This window comes from Bubalus kerabau, chromosome 20 (genome assembly GCF_029407905.1).
Source record: "Bubalus kerabau isolate K-KA32 ecotype Philippines breed swamp buffalo chromosome 20, PCC_UOA_SB_1v2, whole genome shotgun sequence".
In the NCBI taxonomy this organism is placed as follows: domain Eukaryota; kingdom Metazoa; phylum Chordata; class Mammalia; order Artiodactyla; family Bovidae; genus Bubalus; species Bubalus kerabau.
Window position 1 is genome coordinate 23639867 of NC_073643.1, and position 20444 is coordinate 23660310.

The following is a 20444-nucleotide window of genomic DNA, read 5'->3' on the forward strand; positions in this document are numbered from 1 at the left end:
TTTTTTGCTACGTAATTGGAAGATTATATGCTTCTTTTCGGGCTTCTTAGGTGGCTCAGTGGTAAAGAATCCAGCTGCCAGTGCAAAAGACGTGGGTTCTGTCTCTGGGTTGGGCATATCCCCTAGAGGAGGAAATGGCAACCCACTCCAGTATTCTTGCCTGGAAAGTCCCATTGACAGAGGAGCCTGGTGGGCTGCAGTCCATGGGGTTGCAAAAGAGTTGAACACGACTGAACAACTGCACACACACAAATACATGCTTCTATTCAGCAGAATTAACAAGAAATGTTAGCCTTTGGGAGCAGAGGAGGAGAAAATGATGTTTATAAATAATGAATGCCTAATATTCTTCCTATCCTTACCTTTTGTTAACATATCACGTAGTCATCCTTACAATGAAAATCTCGCTTTGTGGCTCATTAGAGTCCATTGGGAATAAAGTTTCCCAAAAAGTATTCCTCCTCTGAATGAATCCCTGATGCTTGTCAGACACTATTAGCCCGAGATTCTGTTTGTTCTGTTTTTGTCAATGTGGAGTTTGACTGTTCAGTTAGATCATATAGCTCAGAACATGTTGGGAAATGTGTTCTGTTTTGCAAGGCTGCGGTGTTGTGGTGTGGAACTGACCAGAGAAAACATAAGCCTTCCTGTTGTGCTGGCTGTGGTTTGGAGCTTGCACTCTGCATGTTTTGAAGAACACACCTCTGACCCTTGCCTGTCACACAGGACATGTGCCAACCTCTGACCCAAGGTCAAAAGACCACATATTGGCAGGTGCCTCATGGTCAGTCCTGTTTTTGCAATTGGGTGATTGGACTTGGAACTTGGACATGCATTTGTCCATTCTCTAAATTCTGCATTTATTTGTTCCTTGTCCCAATAATGCCTCCTCTGGCCACATACCACTATATGAATCAATGAATTTTGTGCATCAGAAATGTTAGACTCCTGCTTAGCCTGTTTCCCAGACCTCTTCTGCCTATGGCATGAGACTGGCCTTGTCTCAGCCTGGCAAGAGACAGTAAATATCACATCTTCCTGAGTTGAGACTGTCTCACCCATCAACTGCCCCCTTGGCAGCCTATTCAACGCAGCTCACATTCCTGGAATTCCACTTCTAGGTAGTAGTGCACGGAGAAGTTGGTTAAGGATTTTTATCTCACATAAGACCCTTTATTCATGTATTTTCAATGAGGACAGTTTAGAATAAATCAGTTTGATGGAAAAGTAACCTGGTGTTCAAAATGAAAAAGACATGAAAATATTAAGGATGTTGACTTAAACTTGATAATAAATTACTATGGTTGTAAATTATACTTAGTAAGTCCCAAAGGAAAAGCAGAGTGGTCAAACAACATCAATCCCTTGAGGCCATGTTTATGAAAAGAATTTCATCTTCTTCTCCCTAGTGGAAGATGGAAATTGTTCCAGAGGAACAGCTGATGTTGATCTATAGCCACTTTTATTTGTGGTTGTGGAGTGAGGTTGGTCATTCAACAACCACAAAAAACTGTTGAGAAATAGAGGAAATAAACTTGAGTATATATGGCTCAGATATTTAGATCCTGTAAACGGATTTTCAAACACAGTATCCAGACACATGCTTCTTGCTTGAAAAGAGTGAATGCTAATTCCAGTTGCTATTTGGAAGGTGGTAAAAATGCTGTGTTTGTTCATAATATTACCTACAGAGTCTTACATTATAGCTCTTGACTCCTGAGTAGACAGAGCGGGACACCCAGATATATCGTGGCCCCCTCTCTTAGTTTGGAGGACCAGTGGATCTTGGTGGGAAATGAAAAACTCCAGCCCCTACCACTGTAGGACCCCTGTTTTGATCCCAGTGGCACCTGTGGTCCTGCACCCTTGAGCTTCAAACGTCCTGGGCCCGAGAACTCGCTGATACCTAGGGCATCTAGTTGTGTCATCAGATGTGCCCACTGTTTGATGTTCTTCCACGGCCAACCGAATATTTTCACCCCCAGAGCTTCAGCTCACTGGTCGTCATTGTACAGCTGGTGAGGACACAGAACATGGCTTCTGTCTTGTGCATGCAAGCTTTTCAGACCCCCCAAAACATTCACAACCTGTGCCCCCTCATCTTTCTCTTTCTAGATGAACATCCCCATCCTTTCAATTGCACCTGGAATAACTTGGATTCTAATCCAGGGCAACTGGGGTTACAGTCCTCTGTATAATATGGGTGGGAAAAAAGTCCCCTTTTCTACATGAGCATCCAGAAATGTACACAGCATTCTATCTATATTCCCTGATAGATGCAAATAATAGTGCAGCAGTCCTTTTCCCTCCTTCTCTGTCATCGGGTCTCAGACTGTGGTAGCCATTAAAGGCTGCGCCAGTGGAATCCAGTCGAGGATTGTTGAATTTTGTTGCTGTCACTGTGGTTAACGTGTGACCCTGGGCAAGTCACTTAACTACTCCGGGACTCAGGTTTGCTTCTTTCATCAGTGGGGACAGAGTTGCTGTGATTGAGAGTGTTGGTAGCTACTTAGACCAACATTTGGCAAAGAGCAAGCATATGGTACATCCAGCTTTGGTTTTCAACGTTGCTGGTTCTGTCCCTCTTCTGCCATGTGGCCTCTCACTATCACGTGCAGTTGCAGCAGCGACAGGAAGAGCAGCATCTCACCGTTGACCTCTCATAAGCTTGCAGTAGCCAAAGAGTACTTCCTCTTTTTCTCCTGGCTTCCCTGGTAGCTCAGACGGTAAAGAATTCGCCTGCAATGTGGGAGCTGCTGCTGCTGCTGCTAAGTTGCTTCAGTCGTGTCCAACTCTGTGCGACCCCATAGACGGCAGCCCACCAGGCTCCCCTGTCCCTGGGATTCTCCAGGCAAGAACACTGGAGTGGGTTGCCATCTCCTTCTCCAATGCATGAAAGTGAAAAGTGAAAGTGAAGTTGCTCAGTCGTGTCCGACTCTTAGCGACCCCATGGACTGCAGCCTACCAGGCTCCTCCATCCATGGGATTTTCCAGGCAAGAGTACCGGAGTGGGGAGACCCCGATTCAATTCCTGGGTTGGGAAAACCCCATGGAGAAGGGATAGGCTACCCACTCCAGTATTCTTGGGCTTTCCTGGTAGCTCAGGTGGTAAAGAATCTGCCTGCAATGGGGGAGACCTGGGTTCAATTCCTGGGGTGGGAAGATCCCCTGGAGGAGGTCATGGTAACCCCCTCTAGTATTCTTGCCTGGAGAATTCATGGGACAGAGGAGCCTAGTGGGCAGCAATCCATAGGGTCACAAAAGTCGGACATGACTGAGCGACTTAGCACACACACTTTGCCCCCCATGTTTATTGACTTTAGGCTGAGTCTCTTTAAATATTATTATTATACAGCTGTGTTTTATGCATTTATTTATAGGTAGTTATTAAACTGTTTTGAATCTTATCTTAGTGGCCCTATTTTGAAATGTAATGAAGAGCCTATCTCTTCTTTCCATCAAATTCCATTTTTTTTTTTTAAATCAGTTTCAGCCTTGAGAGGCAGCTTACAGACTTCATTGTGACTATCAGCCCTGTCATTTATGGTAGTGGTTTTCCCTTACAACTTACTAGAATCAACCAATTCAGCTGTTTTTTTTTTTTTTTTTGTCATCAATAGCTGCATAAATGAGACAAGGCTGATGGCAGAGCCCTACAGCCATGGGCTCAGCCCAAATTCTGAGAACTTACTGTGTTGTGGGGCTGTGTTGGCTCTCAGGGATTCAAAGATGCACGAGATAGCCTTGCTGTTAGGGAATGTCTAGTCTAGGGAGAGGTGGCGATCAGGTAAATCAAGATGTGCTGTGGTCACAGTTGCTGCTGGGACTTCCCTGGTGGTCCAGTGGTTAAAAATCTGTCTTGCAGTAGATGAGACCCCCGTTTGATCTCAGGTCAAGAAAGATCCCACATACTGCAGAGCTACTAACCCTATGCACCACCATCACTGTGCCTGTGCTCTAGAGCCTGCGTGTTGCAACTGCTGAAGCCCAGGTGCCCTAGAGCCTGTGCTCTGCAACCAGAGAAGCCACTGCAATGAGAAGTCCATGTATCGCAAGTAGAGAGTAGCCCCCCCACCCACTTGCTGCAACTAGAGAAAAACCCTCCCAGCAACAAAGACCCAGCGCAGTCAAAGCTAAATAAATAAATATTCAGGAAAAGAGTTTGCTGCTGATGTGGTTGTGATGGGGCCTCGTTGAGCTCTGTTCTCTGCTGGTTGGAGCTGAGAAGGCTTTTCTGAGGTGGTGGCCTTAGGAAGGGTGGCAGCACCTGTGTGCCAGGTCCTTGGCATCCAAACACAGGAAGGCCAGGGTGTGGCCTCGTGAGGAATTCATGGTCAGCAGAGGAAGGATTTTCATCCTTTACCCTGCTGCTTTCAGATCCCTTGGAGAAGGGAATGGCAACCCACTCCAGTATTCTTGTCTGAGAAATCCCATGGACAGAGGAGCCTGGCAGGCTACAGTCCATGGGGTCACAAAGAGTCAGACACGACTTAGCAACTAAACAACAACAGCTTCAGTTTCTTGAAGTAAAGCCCCAAAGCCATAGCTGCCCTCTGCTTGCCCTTCAGTCCCGGAGTGTCTTGCCTTTTCATACTCACAGTAAAAGCAGTGAGAGGGGTGTGTTTCTTTCTTCTGATTTTGCTGCAGTGTATTTTTCCCATCCTTATGGGCACAACTGAGCTGTGTAAAGAATTTCCGTTAGCTGACCAATTAGGGGCTTAGGAGAGTGACTGGTAAATCGTCTTCCTTCATTTGGCATGCTCAGTGAAAGGGCTTTATGAACTCTGTTTCACAATGTAGAGCACTTCTGGGAGGGGAGAGACATCTGCTCTAAGATAGGGGTAACAGAAGGGCAGCATCGCCGGTTGGGGTTATAACAGAAACATAACAGGCAGAGAGTTTGCTCATGTGCTTATTTGCCATCCTCTGTCACATTCTTCCGGCTGCGCTGAATGACAGAACCATGGCTTGGTGATGAAAGCAGAGGTCAATAGCCTGGAATTTCACCTGAGATTTAGCTTGAAAATGTCCAGGGGCCTTGGGTGAGTCATCTTGCCCTTGTCTGGCTTTCTGCTTCATCTGTAAATGTTGCTAGGGATGTAGCAAGTCATTCCCAGGACACAGTCAGTCTGGACAACAGCCCTGGGGTCTGGTGCTGGCTTGGGAAGTAGGATGAAGTGGGATGAAGTAGTAGGATGAAGAAGCTGTTGGAACGTGCTTAAGAGGACAGGTTTTAAAATGATTCACAGTCCGTTGTTCCACATTCTAGTTCTGCCCCTTGATGGCATGGTGGCCTTAGGAGAAAGGGGTGACATCTTTTGATTTTGTTTCTTTGTCTATAAAGTGGGAGTAACAGGAAAATTTAAGGACGTTGGGTTGTTCTGAGGATTCACAAGAGATTCAAGCATGTGACCCTGTATCTGCCACACAGTAAAAGAGAGCTAATTACTTTCCAGGCACCTCTCAGTCAAAACATCCTTTTTGAAAATCCCTTCCCCTTCAGCATGCTTTATTACTTGTTAGACCAAATTGTGTTCTTTTCTTCCATTTTATTTGTTAATAAGCATTTAACTGAGCACTTGCTCGGAGAAGGCAATGGCCCCCACTCCAGAACTTTTGCGTGGAAAATCCCATGGACGGAGGAGCCTGGGAGGCTGCAGTCCATGAGGTCGCTAGAGTCGGACACTACTGAGCGACTTCACTTTCACTTTCCACTTTCATGCATTGGAGAAGGAAATGGCAACCCACTCCAGTGTTCTTGCCTGGAGAATCCCAGGGACGGGGAAGCCTGGTGGGCTGCCGTCTCTGGGGTCACACAGTGTCGGACACGACTGAAGCAACTTAGCAGCAGCAGCAGCAGCAGAGCACTTGCTCTGGGCTAGGGGCAGATATAAACATCACACCATCCTTGTCTACAAAGAGTTTGATTTTCAGAATCCCTAATTATGTTTCCTTCCATGGTGTGTGCATGCTAAGTCACTTCAGTTGTGTCCGACTCTTTGTGGCCCCATGGACTGTAGCCTGGCAGGCTCCTCTGTCCATGGGATTCTCCAGGCAAGAATACTGAAGTGGGTTGCCATGCCCTCCTCCAGGGGATCTTTCCAACCTAGGGATCAAACCCATGTCTCCTACATTGCAGGCAGACTCTTTACTGCTACGCTACCAGGGAAGCCCTCCTTCCATGGTACTAGGAAGCTTTTGCCTCACTGATGCTTAGGAAATCAGAACTAAAACCCAGGTTTTTTTGGTTTCCCTTCAGATTTGTTTATTCCTTCCCTGCACCTCTGTTTAACTGGAAGGGAACAGAGGGAAGGGAGGGTGGAGAGCTGACAGGGTCTCTGTCACTTGGTTCCCTTATTTATTTGGGTCTACAGTTGACAGGCCAGGTCTGAGCAGCATTTCTGGTCAGAGGGGATACTCACCAGATTTTAAGTGTTAGGAGGCCTCCATTACTGGTCAGTTGCCTAAGGTTTTTCTTCTCTGTTCCTGGTGTGGTTTGAAGTATGAATTGACAGCCAGAAGCTTAGGTGCTGTATCCAGAGCCAGATCCTCTCCATCGGGCTTGGCATCCCATCTTCCACCTCCGTGACCCTCCCTTCCCATGTTCTTCCTACTCTAGCCTCCCTGGACAGATTATTTTTTTATGTGAATCCCCCAGCACTCCCCCAGTATCACAGACCCTAATTTATGCTTAACATTTTCAGCTAAGGCCTCTATCTCATCATGCTTGACAGTCAGCAAAGGTTAATATATGTGTATATTCCGGTACACAGAATAATTCTCTTCTTTACAATTTCTCATATACAGTAGCCTATAGTCATAAATACTTTGACCACAGCACTCCTAAACCAGAGGTGGAATCATTACACATTGGGAAGAAAACGTGTGTTCCCTGTCAGTCTGGAGCTGGTCCCCCAAGCCCTTCCCTACACTGGCTTTCTAGAGCCTTACAATGAAACATGTTTGCGTTACAGAAGAACAGGTGTGCCTCAGACCCTTGTCCACAGCATGACTTGTTCCCAAGGCCACCTAGTGCTTGTGTGAGGAGCCAAGTCAAAGTCCTTATCCTTCACATTTATATTTGTTTTTTTTCTCCTCAGAGAGCTCAGAGTGCTCTGTCTCCCTCCCTCTTTCTCAGAGACCCTTCTGTGTTTCTCATACCTGCAGAATATTGCTGATTGTGCAAAAGGAGGCAGGTGGTCTTAGTGTCATTTCTTATGATAATTCATAGAGTGGAGAGAGGTTCTGGCTTTGCCCCAGATTTTGAATTTGGTTTGCAGAGTCAAGATGAAATCCCAGGTCTTCTGATCTTGAAGCTCGTACAGTCTTGGCCTGTGTCCAGATGTTATTTGAGATGCAGAACTTGAAAGGCTGCTTACTTCCATGTAGTATTTTACCACAGACGGCACACGTTAAGTCAGGAATTTCAGGAAGTGTGGTAACTCTGAAAGATAATTTAAAGAGATATGAATTGCTGAGTCATACTTGTTTCGTACTTGAGTCATACTTGGCTTCTTCCAAAAACAAGTGAGAGGCAGTATGGTTTTTTATATGCCTATGGTTTTTTTATATCTTGAGATTTTAAATCAATTTCCTGGCCTTTTTACCTTCTTAATCTCTTATTTCCTTCCACTAAATTGTTCTTAAAAATTATTGATTTGGCAAGTCAGTTTTTGCACTGAACATTTAGCCTGTTAATGAATTGTGAAATAATTTGGTGTCATTTTCCCTTTCTATAGCTTCACCTTTCATGTCTTTCCCTATGCCGTAGTGTGACTCATTTGTTCTTTCCCTAAGGATCTGGAAATTAAACCATGTTATTGAGAAGAGAAGAAATAGAACAATCTGATTATCTTTTACATCAGGTTATTCTGGGAAGGATTTTCATGTGGATATGTGAATATATTTAGGTATATTCCTATCCATATATGTGATTTTTATATAAATACATGCTTTTATTCATTCAGCAAAGTTTATTGGCAATCTACTGAATGCCAGACTTATGAGCTGGATTCTGGGAATCCCACAGACATTATCCCTTTGCCCTCTGGAGCCTGCAGATGTGAAGGAGTCAAGCAAATGCATGTAATTACATATATGTGGTCATGTCTTTAATTATATGTGAGGAGGAAGTTTAACGTGATGGTTAACTTCAGGCAGTTTGGGAGTTGGACCTGAATTCCTATCTTAGTCACCTACCAGCTGATTAAGCTGGAGCAAGTCACTTAAATCCTCATTCAGCTTCCCCATCAGTAAGTGAGAAATAACAGTACCCCTTGTGGAGAGACTGAGAGATTTCAGTGAGATACCACAAAGAAATTGTTTAGTGTAGTGAGTGGTATGTAGTAAACACTTGATAAATCTTAATCATGACTAGTTTTTAATATGCAATGAAAGTTTCAGTGAGCTATGAAATGACAGCTGACTCTGAAATCTAATTCATGAAAGATACTTATTCTGGACCTTTTTAGGGATGTGGAAACAAGATAGGACGCCCGGTAGCACACAACTGTACACTTCTTTCTGTGGACAGTTTCTGCTTTATACACACTAAGAAAAGTAAACACTGCTTCTAATGAAGTGACAGAATGTACAGAATTGGGCACTTAGCACTTGTCTACTTTCACAGTATACGAAGTAAAATCATGGAAGTAATCAAGTATTCTTTGCAGAAAATGTTTAACTAAAAATATGATTTGGTATAAACTAATTGCTTATACTCTCTCATAACTTGCTAATGAGTTGTCACTGAAGATTGTGAGTATAAGAGAATGTGATAAACAAAATCCTTATGAAGACTATAAACTGGTTTTCTCACCTCTCAAATGCTTTAGAGCCATATCTGTTTGCAGGCAGGACTGAACAGTTTCACAGAATCATTCGGAAAGAAGCAAGTGAGTGACTGTGGAGTAGACCTTTCAGCAGATGTAGTCTGTACCCTCTGATCTTGGGTACACTTTCACTGACCCAGAAGTCACCTTTCTTTAGGATGATGCTACTGTGTACCATAAGGGCTTCCCAAGTAACTCAGTGGTAAAGAATCTACCTGCCAGTGTAGGAGACGTGGGTTAAATCCCTGAGTCAGGAAGATCCTCTGGAGGAGGAAATGGCAACCTGCCCCAATATTCGTGCCTGGGAAATCCCATGGACAGAGGAGCCTGGTGGGCTACAGTCTATAAGATCACAAAGGGTCGGAACACAACTTAGCGATTTAACAACGACATCTATATACCATGCCTTGTTTAGGATGAAATAAACTGATTTCTCTGTCCTTCAGAACCAACCTCTTCAGGATTAGATAGACTGTGAATGCTCTTTTGTGTAGTATGTTAGCATATTAAGCTTTCTGAAATTAAAGAACTACCTGCATTATTAGATGACAAATTCTGTTTAGCAATGTATACTATCAGCAGATGATGAGAAAGTTAGTTCTTGGTTGTGGAAATCCAGTGTGTTACTTATTTTCTCTTAATAGTTGCTTCCTCTGTGTTTAGGTTGATGGGTTTTTAGCATTTATTTATTTTATGGCCTTGTGTTGAAAAACTACCATGGATTTTCACAATTTTTATGATCCATATCTCAAATAAAACATATGTATCTACCATTGTAGAAGTCATAGTGTTAACCATTTTCTTGGGACTTTGCTGCTTTTTCTCCTCTCTTTCCTTCCTCGCGAAAAGTTGGATAGCGTGACTGTAGAAGGAGGTCTTTGGCCACCTCTTACCCACAAGGATGACTGCTATAAAAAAAATGATGCAACTTCTTAGAAAAAGAACATAGTGGTTCTTCAGAATGTTAAAAATAGAACTCTGTGATCCTACAATGCTACTTCTGGATATATGCCCCACAGAATTTTTTAACAAGTATTTCATTTTAGTTTTAAAAATTGAAATATAGTTGATTTACAATATTGTGTTAGTTTCATGTGTACAGCAAACTGATTCAGCTATATATATATATATTCTTTTTCAGATTCTTTCCCCTTATATAATAGATTATTATGAAATATTGAGTCTAGTTCTCTGTGCTATACAGTAGGTCCCTGTTGATTTTCTGTTTTACATAGAGTAGTGTGTCTGTGTTAATTGTAAACTGTTCATTTATTCCTCCTCCTGCTTTCCACTTTGGTAACCATAAATTTGTTTTCTATGTCTGTGAGTCTGTTTCTGTTTTGTATATAAGTTCATTTGTATCTTTTTTTTTTAAGATTCCACACAGAAATGATATCATTTGTCTTTCTCTGTTTGACTTACTTCACTTAGTATGATAATGTCTAGGTCTATTCATTGTGTTGCAAATGGCATTATTTAACTCTTTCTTATAGCTGGGTAATACGTGTGTATGTATCACATCTTCTTTATCCATGCATCTGTTAATGGGCTTTTAGGTTCATTCCATATCTTGACTGTTGGAAATAGTGCTGTTATGAACATTGGGGTGTAATTTTTTTTTTTCTTTTTAAAAAGTCTTCTGTAAATCCTGAAATCTTTAACTTGGCTTTATTTATTTATTTGCCACGCAGTTTGTGGGATCTTAGTTCCCCACCAGGAATTGAACCCAGGCCCACAACAGTGAAAGCACAGAGTCCTAACCACTAGACCACCAGGGAATTCCCTGAGTGTATTTTTTCAAATTATAGTTTTCTCTAGATACATACCAGCGAGTATGTGTTGGATCATTGGGATTGGTGGATCATATGATGGCTCTATTTTTAGTTTTTTAAGGAACCTCCACACTGTTCTCTGTAGTGGCTGCACCAATTTACATTTCCACCAACAATGTCAGAGGGTTCATTTTTCTCCACACCCTCTCCAGCATTTATCATTTGCAAACTTTTTGATGATGGCCATTCTGGATGGTGTGAGGCCATTCTACTGCATCATAGCTTTGGTTTGCATTTCTCTAATAATTAATGATGTTGAACATCTTTTCATATGTCTTTTACCATATATATATATATCTCCTTTGGAGAAGTATCTGTTTAGATCTTCTACCCACTTTTTGGTTGGGTTCTTTTTTCTTTAAATATATTGAGCTGTATGAACTATTTGTATATTTTGGCAGTTAATCCCTTGTCACTCACATCATTTGCATTGTTTTACATGTTAGCTGTCTGCCACTTATTGAAAAGATTGTCTTTTGTTCAATGTATTCTTGCCTTTGTCATAGATCAATTGCCTCTGTAAGTGTGGTTGTATTTCTGGGTTCTCTGTCTTGTTCCATTGAACTGCATGTCTGTTTTTGTGCCAGCACCATACTGTTCTGATTATTGTAGCCTTGAAGTATAATCTAAAGTCAGGGAGCATGATTCCTCCAGCTCCCTTCTTCCTTTTCTAGATTGTTTTGGCTGTTCAGAGTCTTTGTGTTTCTGTACAGATTAAAAAAAAAATTTATTTTAGTTCTGTGAAAAATGCCACAACACTTCTGACACCAGATGTGTAACTTTTTTCCACGCCAACTCCCTGGACACCATCTGGATATCTTTTGTTCAGTTCAGTCTGACGCTAACCACCTGGAGTCAGCACAGACTCCAAGGTTTAAGGGCTCAGTCCCACAAGTCTGCCCCCACTTTAAATGCCAGTCCAAGTACTGGGTGCTCTGGGTGCCTGCACTTCTGTCTGAGGTGGCTGCTAAGTCAGGAGTTCCCACAGTGTCCTCCTTTCAGATTTGATAATGTGCTAGAACCATCCAGATCCCTTTACTTACTATCACGGGTTTATAATAAAGGATACCAATGAACAGCCAGATGAAGAGATACACAGTGTGGGGTCCAGGAGAGTCCTACACACAGAAACTTCTATCCCTGTGAATGTGGGGTGTCCCACCCTCCCAGCACATAGATGTGTCCACCAACTCAGGCTCTTCAGATCCCATTGTTTGGTTGTTTTATGGAGGTCTCGTTACGTAGGTATAATAGATTAAACCCTTGGCCATTGGTGGTTAGGTCCAATCACCGGAACCCCTCCCCTCCCCGGAGATCTGTGAAAGAAAGTGAAAGTTGCCCAGTCATGTCTGACTCTTTGTGACCCCATGGATTATACAGTCCTTGGAATTCTTCAGGCCAGAATATGGGAGTGGGTAGCCTTTCCCTTCTCCGGGGGATCTTCCTGACTCAGGGATCGAACCCAGGTCTCCCGCATTGCAGGCGGATTCTTTACCAGCTGAGACACAAGGGAAGCCCGCAGAGATCAAGGGGTGGAGCTAAATGTTCCAACTTGATAATCATGCCTAGGTCTCTCTGCCTGACCAGGGCCCATCCAGAATTTACCTAGGGCTCCCCAGTTACCAGTCATCTTATCAGCACACAGTAGACACAAGTCACTCTGGAGAATCAGTACAAAGACCAAATATGTAATTTCCCATTGTATCACAGGGGTCTCTACCATCTTATTTTTCATTCTAACCTTTCCCCCCTTTTTTGTTGAGTCTCTACTTTTTGACCAAGAGCAATTATATAGAAACGTAAGCACAAGGCATATATCCACTGGTTCAAATAAATCGATATCTATAGTCTCAGCCACTGTTTAAGGCTCAAATGATAAAGCAGGGAATAGAGCAAAGTCTGTGGTGTCAAGGTGCCTGCCTCCTATTAGGAGAAGGAAAGCAATTTGTAATTTGTCACCAGTAGTAAGTGTTAGTGTATTTCATTTTTTCTTGTACCGTTCTGACACCACATGTGTGTGTTTTATCTGATACCAAATATGTAATTTATCTCTAACATGAGCTGGGTGTCCAGAGATTCCGTCCAGTTCTGATGCTTACTCCTGGAGTTATCACAGACACCACAGATTATGAACACAATCCTACAAGTCTTCCAATACTTCATATACCAGCTGAAAATGGGGTACCCAGGCTCCCCACACTTCTGCCTGGCAGAATGCGAATTTGGCGGTTCAGATGATCCCTTTGCTCAGGCTTGGTAATTTACTAGGACAACTCACAAAACTTAGGAAAACACTTTACTTATGATTGCTGGGCTTAATTTAAAGTATACAACTCAGAAGAGGCAACAAAAGAAAGATTCTCGTCTTTCTCTTCCAAGGATCTCAGGAGCTCTGAGGCAGGAACTGGGGACAAAGACCAAATATTGGTGTTTTGCTACAACAGCAAGGAAGAAGGGGGACATATAGGGTAGGAGGAGAGACAGTGATGGAAGGTGGAGGAGGGGGTGTGATCTTTCAGGCTGTCTGGGGGCTTGTCATTTGACAGAGACACTAAATGGAGTGTGAAGGCTGAGGGAAGAGGCAGAAAGAACTAAGTGCAATGGACAGTGATGTCATGAGGGACTGAAGAAAAGGGATAATGGGAAATAGACCAACATCATGTTGCCTTAGGAAGCAAGACCAGGGGACTTGCCTGCTGGTCCAGTGGCTAACACTCTGCAGTCCCAATGCAGGGGGCCTGAGTTTGATCCCTGGTCAGGGAACTAGCTCCTACTTGCCACAGCTAAAAGTTTGCGTGTCACAACAAAAAGATCCTACATGCCCCAACTACCAAGATTCTGCATGCTGCAACTAAGGCCCAGCACAGCCAAATAAATAAATAAATGACAAAATATTAGAAAAAAAAGAAGCAAATCGACACACTATTGTGTGTTTACATAAAGACACTTTCTATGCACCTGACATTGTGACTTGCTGAGATCTCATGGCACCTGTCATTTAGTCTGTAATGAAAGGAAGATGTTGGATTTCCTTGTTATCACTTTATTTCTGAGGCATGCTTTTCCCTTGGAGGTATTTGAAAACTTTTCCAGTAATACACAAGGGAAGATGAGACCTTACAAAGTAGGTCTATGAAATGGAACAGTTTTTTCCATGGTATGAGGTTGAGATTGAGATCCCCAAACCCCAGGGGATTTGAGCCAGAGAAACTACTGAAGGCATCCTCTGTATGTGGATGTCTGTTTAGGTGGTAAGTGTTGCTACTTTAAATGTCTATTTATTCTTAAGTGAAAAAAGCAGACGCCCTGTGCTGAGAGAAGCGCGTTTGGAGAAGCACATCTAACGGGTGTATCAGCTCTATCCCAAAGCTGATGAATGTCTTTATTTTTGAAAAATATGAACTCTCAACTCAGTTTCCCTTGGGCCTAGCCATTTTCTTGCAGTGAACTTGTGAAATATGGAAGGGCTTATGCTGTTCAAACTGGAACAGTGGAATTATTTCATTAAAAATATACCACATCAGCTCATAAGGGGCACATGGCTGAATGGCTGAGTGGGAGCCTGGAACCAGATGGCCCGGCTTGAACCCTGGCTCCTCCCATTACTAGCTGTGTTACACAGGACAGGCAGTTTAACCTTTCTGTTCTTTGAGTCTTCATCTGTAAGATGGCCCTGGTGATGGGGTGTCCAACATCCCTAGCCTGTGCTCATGCCTGGCACAGTTGTTAATAGATGCCCTATTCATTCCCCAAGGTATCCTTATTTGGACAATTGATTATATAGTTGCCCTCCCAATAATAGAACCTACATCAGAATATCATTTTAAAAATTCAAAACATTAAAACAATACCTGATTCTAATATGTGCTCAGTAAATATTAGCTGCTATTATTAGCTGTTACAGTTGGAATCAGTGTTTTAAATAACCAGTTTTATGTATTATCCCCCAAAGCAAGAACTGTTACTGTAGTCCTTGGGCTATGAAAGGGACATATTTTTTTGGAAGATGGAGGACCACGGACACTGTGAGCAAGTTAATATCGTGTTGAGAATTCTCTTCCTTTTTAGCTGGGCGTGGGCGAAACAAGTAGCATGGAGGAAATGACTGTTTTCATTCATTTCTCTAACAGGGTAATCACCATACAGTGCATGCTGGTTTTACAGAGAAAATACTGCGGGGGTTGTTAATTTGGACTGTGTGTTTAATGTGCTATTCTTTCCAATCTGATCTCTAGTTTCCTTTCTTTGACCTTTCTCTGGGTGTCACCCTCCTTTTCCTCTCCTCATGCAACATCTAAAGCTAATTGCAGTCCCTTATGTTGGTCCTTGTGCTGGGGGTTGAATAAAATTACACATAACTGAAACAGCTTTATTTGAAGTACTGGTTTCAGCCACCCACTCTTAAAATCCCTTGTCACATTTGACATCAGGTAACTGAAGTGAATTTTGGTTTTTTTTTTTTTTTTTACACTTTGTTTTTCACAAATGTGCCTTGGTCAGAGGTGCAGCTAGTCTGAAAGAGTCGAACTGAACAAGCACAGGGGTGGGATGAACCTCGACTTCTGGCTTTGTCACTTGCTAGCTGTGTGAGCTGGATCTGTCCATTTATTCCATCTCTCTGAGCTTCACTATTCTTCATCCCTGAAATGGGGATCATGATACTTTCTGCTTCCCAAGGCTTTTCTGAGGATCAAATGAGTGAAGAGATATTATGGTAGTATGCTCTAAGCAAATGTAGGCAGAGTTCCTTTTTAAAAAGTATTTGTGTTTTTGACTGCATCAGGTCTTAGTTGAAGCCTGTGGGATCTTCCTTGCATCCTGCAGGCTCTTTAGTTTCTGCACACAGGTGCTCTAGTTGCTGCACATGGGCTTAGCTGTCCTGCAGCTTGTGAGATCTTAGTTCCCCAACCAGGGATGGAACCCACGTCCCCTGCATTGCAAGGCTATTCTTACCTGCTGGACCACTAGGGAAGTCCCAGAGTTCATTTCTTGAAAAATAGTTGAGGTGATTGGAAAGAAATTCCTTTTAGGAGACACACAAGCAGATGCTAGAAGAAAAAGGTTAAAAAAACTGCCCCTGTTGGTGTGTTTCTGAGCTGCCTATTGCTAATAGTACTGGGTGATTTAACAAGGGTGTTTGCTTTAACATGCATGAAGTGCTTCAAATCAGCAATAAGATCATTTTTCTTTAATCCTGAACTTAAGAATGCCAAAATTAAACCTATGGAAACCTGGATGATAAGATAGCTTAAAGGCTTGATGAGAAGTCAGGTGTGCAGAGAGCACAGCTTTTAGCTAGTCAGGGCGAGGATGACTTAGCTCTCAAGGGAAGATGCACACGTCTCAGGATCAGAAGGTGGAGAATGAAACCTGTCCTTTTAAACTCCAAACCCCCTATAAATAAACTTCTGAGGAAACTTTGGACTCCTAACATTTGGGGGCTCTGAAAGTTTTTCTTCTTTTAGCTTATTCTGGTGTATGCTTTCTGTCATTTAACTTAAAAATTGTTCTTATTATAGAAAATTTCAAACATGCAGAAGTTGAGAGAGTGGTGTATTAAATCCCCATGTCCTTCATACCCAGACTTAATAATTATCAGCTCATGGCTAATTTAATTTCATCTGTATTTCTGTCCACTCATCCCTGCTCTCCTTCTCCTCTGGATTATTTGAAGTCAATTCCATATCTCATAGTTTATTTAAAATACCATCATTTAAAAATTTGTTTATTTTCATTAAAATAGCTTTAATGTGATATAATTTGCATAAATTGTACATTTTTAAAGTGTACAGTTTGACCAGTTTATATATATAAATAAATATATGTGTGTGTGCCATGCACAGTCATGTCCGACTCTTTGCAGTCCCATGAACTATAGCCTGCCAGGCCCTTCTGTCCATGGAATTTTCCCAGCATGTATACTGGAGTGGGTTGCCATATCCTTCTCCAGGGGATCTTTCTGACCCAAGGATCGAACCTTTGTCTCTTGTAGCTCCTGTATTGGCAGGTGGATTCTTTACTGCTGTACCACCTGAGTATAACTGTATATACTGATCAAAAAATAAATATATATACACATGTATCCATGAAACCACCATAGTATAGGTAGTGAACATAACCATCACCCCAAAATTTTCTTATGCCCTTATGCTCCACTTTGCCCTTTCTGCCTCTAATACTTGAGCAATTGCTGATCTGCTTTCTGTCATAGTAGATTAATTTGTATTTTGTATGTTTTAGAGTTCTAGATGAATGGAATGTACAGTGTGTACCTATGTTTTTTTGTCTAGCTTCTCTCACAGTGGTGTAGTTTCTATTTATTTAACAGATATCATTGTGCTCCTATTGGGTACCATTTTGGAAGTTGCAAGACCTCTTAGGAGACAGTTGTAATAGTCCAGGTGGAACATGGAGCAGGTGGTTTGGAGCAGGGTGGTTACTATGGAGATGATAGCTGCCATCCATTTGAGATCTGCTTTGGAGGTAGAGCTCAGACCAGCTGGATGTGGGGGTGAGGGAGAGGGAGGAATCAAGAATTACTCCTCATGATTCTTGCTTGAGCAGATGGGTAGGATGTAGTGAAATGGAGGAAGACTCTGAGAAATAGGCCTGACTTTGTCCTAATTTCATCCTTTACTGGGTGTCCATTGCTTTTTCAAAGATATTATTATCATTGGTTGATCTGAGGCAGTATCAAATCTGCAGATGAAAACAGTATTTAGTGTTTAAGATATTCACCAAAGTGCTAGGTCTTCTCACAAATGTTATTAAATACAGGCCAGCTGTCATTGTCAAATTGAAGATAGTGAATTTCAGTTTTCTCCTTGGGTGTTTGTGATGTCATTTGTACCAGGAAAGGGGAACAGAGAGTAGTGCAAAGTCAAATAATATTTTCACTACATATGTGTATGTGTATATTAAGTAATCAAAATGTTTAGTTTTCACCTAAAAAGCAATAAATATGCAAACAGGAAACTGATCAATACCAGGGAAAAAGATTAAGTAGAAACTGAGTAAGCACAGATATTGGATTTAACAAAGACTTAAAAGCAGCTATTATATTTAAAGGACTAAGAGAAAATATAATCAAGAATTGGTAGAAAATACTATGTGAATCAACAAACAGAGACTCACAACAGACAAATAGAAAAGATAAAAGAAGAACCATGTGAAATTTCTAGAATTGAAAATATAATAACTGAAATGAAGAGTTAACATGTAGCAGATTAGAAATGGTAGGATGCCTCAATCAGTGACCTTGAAGGTAAGTCAAAAGAAAATTTCTAAACCAAATGACAGAGAGGGAAAAAAAAAATTGGGACTGATCAGCAGAGGCCTGTGTGACGGTATCAAACATTTGAACATGATTTTAACACATGTATAATAGGAGTCCCAGGTGGAGATGGGAGCAAGAAAGGGACAAACCATTTTTGCCAAATTATCTAAATACCAAACTTGATGAAAATTATCTACAGATCCAAGAACTTTAGTGAACTTCAACCGGGATAAACACAAATGAGAAGTATACCTAGACATGTCATAGTCACAGTGCTGAAAGACAAAATATTGAAAACAGCAAGATAGAAGTACCTTATCACATACAGGCCAACAATAGTGTGATTAGTGACTGTTTTCTCATCAGAAACCATGGAATTCAGAAAATGGTAGAGTGATATAGTCAAGAGGCTGGGGGAAAAGAAACAAATTAAGACTTCTATATCTAGCAAAACTATCCTTTAAAAAATGATGTGAAGGAAGTCTGACTTTGGTTCTAGGAAAATGGAGTAGACATAGATTTCCTGTTCTTCCTACTAAATATGATTAAAACTCTGGACCCTATCTAGAAAAGGAGCATAAAAAGTCCCTGAAAGGTGTAAAGACGGCAGAGTAACTGCAGACCTTGGACCCTAGGAATGACATGGTGGTGAATTCCATAGATTTTTCTTTTTGCCCCATATATCCCAGACTTGGAGCTGAAGAAACCACCAACCTCCAGATGCCAAGAGGTGTAAACCAAGTCTCGAGAAAAGCCTACTCTCTCCAGCCAAAGGAGAAAGTAGGAAACAGTCTAAAAACACAGTAGACTTCTAGTTAAAGACTTACTAAACCACCCTACTCCATGTAGGCACCATAGAAAAACAACTGTTCTTCTGTGCCTGCACAGGCCAAGAGGGACCTCATGCACCCTCATCAGGCTGGTTGAGGTGCCATAACCTACCTGCCAGGATGGTGTCAGAGAAGGCCAGGTGGGGTGCCAGGCCTTTCATCCTTGGCTAACAGTAATGAGACCGACCCTCCCATGGTGCAAGTGGATGTTGTATGGGGAGCAAACTCTCACCTCCTCCAGCAGTAAGTGAAGAGTGTCCCTTCTGAGGTGACAGTGGAGACCTAGTGGGGAGCTCGGACTTCTGCTTACACCTGGCGGTAATGAGATGGCTCTCTCCCTTTTCCTGTCAGCGTGGTGCTAAAGAAAGCCAACTGAAACAGAATGTTTAAGTAAGAGCCAGAGGGACTTCCTGGTGACACAGTGGATAAGAATCCTCTTGCCAGTGCAAGGGACGTGTATTTGATCTCTGGTCCAGGAGAATCCCACATGCCACAGAGCAACTAAACCTGTGTGCCACAACCACTGAGCCCACGCTCTAGAGCATGCAAGCCACAACTGCTGAAACCTGTGCGCCTAGAGCCCAGTGCTCCACAACAGGAGAAGCCACCGCAATGAGTGGAAGCCCATAAAAAGCAATGAAGACCCAGCACAGCCAAAAACAAACAAATAAATAATTTAAAACATTGAAATGAAACTCAGTAGTACAATAATTTTGAAAAAAAGAGCCAGAGTCATGTAACATATAAACATTATCCAGGTTTCAACTGAATAATGAATTGTCATACCAAGAACAGGGGAGATACCAAACTAGATGAAAGAAATAGATACTAACATGTTTGAAACAAATGAAAAAAGAGAATAGAAACTTCAGAAAGGAAATAGAAAATATAAATGGGAACTAAAAGCAAATTTTAGAACTGAAAAACAGAATAACCAAAATAAAAGCTTTGTGAATGGGTTCAGCAGCAGAATGAAAGGGACAGAGGGGAAAAGAAATCAGTGAACTGGAAACAAAAACAAATTATTCAATATAAATATTGGAGAGAAAATACAAAATGAATAAATGGTGTCTCAGGGAACTTTGTGATTGTTAAAAAAGATCATCTAAAATTTTGTCTTGGGAGTCCCAGAGGATAGGGGAAAGAGCATGGGGTGAAAGGTTACCCAAAGAAATAATGGCTGAAAACTTCACAAATTTGGGAGGAGACTTAAATCTGTAGTCAAGAGGCTAAGTGAACATTAAATAGGATCATCCTGAAGAAATCCATATCAAGACATACCATAATTAAACTTCTGAAAACCAAAGACAGAAAATCTTAAAAAAGCCAAAGAAAATCAACACTTAACCTGTAGGGGATAAGCCAGTGTGAATGACACTGTGTGGGTTTCTCATCAGAGATCCTAATAAAGAACAGAAGAAGTGATGCAATACTTTCCCCCTGTATTCCTTATGGTACGTGCTAAGTTGCTTCCTTGTGTCTGACTCTTTGTGATGCTATGGACTGCAGCCCACCAGTCTTCTCTGTCCATGGGATTCTCCAAGCAAGAATACTGGAGTGGGTTGCCACGCCCTGCTCCAGGGGATCTTCATGACCCAGGAATCGAACTCGGGTCTCCTGCATTGCAGGCAGATTCTTTACCCCAGAGCCACTGGGAAAGCCCCCATATTCCTTA

General features: G+C 42.0%; 1 protein-coding gene across 3 annotated transcripts in view; it reads left to right on the forward strand.

Moving 5' to 3' along the window:
- SUMF1 (sulfatase modifying factor 1) overlaps nucleotides 1-20444 on the forward strand; it is a 93809-nt gene that overhangs the window by 51173 nt on the left and 22192 nt on the right. The window lies entirely within an intron of this gene.